At 36.2% G+C, this 1,083-nt stretch overlaps 1 pseudogene; it reads right to left on the minus strand.

Moving 5' to 3' along the window:
• Nucleotides 1-727: 727 nt before the first annotated feature.
• On the minus strand, nt 728-851 carry LOC117287499 (annotated as a pseudogene).
• Between the last annotated feature and the right edge of the window lie 232 nt (nt 852-1,083).

The following is a 1,083-nucleotide window of genomic DNA, read 5'->3' on the forward strand; positions in this document are numbered from 1 at the left end:
AAGAAAAGAAAGGGAGTCTGAAAGACTTGTTATCTCCTAGGGTTGTTCTTAACCCTGGGCTGCCCATCATGCTGTGTTTTGACATTTTGTGCAAGTAGTACAAGGGTCACATGTGTTGTTCAAAGAGAGATTAAGACCAAACTACATCCGATTTTTCTTTTCCTCCCTCCCTTTTCTTTTTTCTTTTCCTTTCTTCCTTTCTTTCTTTTCCTTCCTTTGTTTGTTTTTTGTGGGCTGAAGAGTCTACAGAACTCTGGGAAAAGGATGAAATGAGCATAGGGTTGTAAGGGAACACCAAAGGAGCTGAAAGAACATTGAAAAAGGAAAATTTAAAGAGTTTTGGGATTTTTTTTCTTTTTATTGAGTTTATTGGTTATATTCTAGGTATACGGTAAAGTAACATTCATTACTGGGATCTTGTACCTCTACATAACAGTTCTTGGTTCTAATTTTTTCCTCTTGTCCCTGCCATCCCTTTGCCCCTTCCTCCCCTCCACATTTACAAACACTTTATTTCCATTTTTTTCATTTTCTCATATTTTTTCTTTTCCTTTATTCCCTTTCCCCTACCTTTCCACTTTCCCTACAACTTTAGACCTTTTTCTCTATTTCACATTGTTAATTATCTCATTGGGATCTTGTGTACTATTATAGTTTTTCACACTAGAGAGACTATTCCATATTTACACATGTGTGACTTATTTATTTCACTTAGGAGTATATCCTCAAAATATATCCATTTTCCTATGAATGACTTTAATTTCTCATTCTTTATGACTGAGTAGTATTCCATTTTATAGAAAAAAACACATTTTCTTCACTTGATCTTAGCCAAAAGGCCGAGAAGCGATGAAAACACATTTTCTTTATCCAGCCTCCAACTGATGCACAAATGGGCTGTTTCCAAGTTTTAGCTATTAGAAACTGTGCCGCTATAAACAGGTATGCATACATCATTGTGATATGATTCTTTTAGTTCTTTTGGAAAGATACCCAGCAGAGGGATGGCTAGGTCAAATGGAACCTCGGGTCCCAGCTCTTTCAGGTATCTCCATATTGATTTCCATAGTAGTTGCACTAGTC

This window comes from Fukomys damarensis, unplaced genomic scaffold (assembly GCF_012274545.1).
Source record: "Fukomys damarensis isolate Sample0158 unplaced genomic scaffold, DMR_v1.0_HiC HiC_scaffold_3, whole genome shotgun sequence".
Lineage (NCBI taxonomy): Eukaryota > Metazoa > Chordata > Mammalia > Rodentia > Bathyergidae > Fukomys > Fukomys damarensis.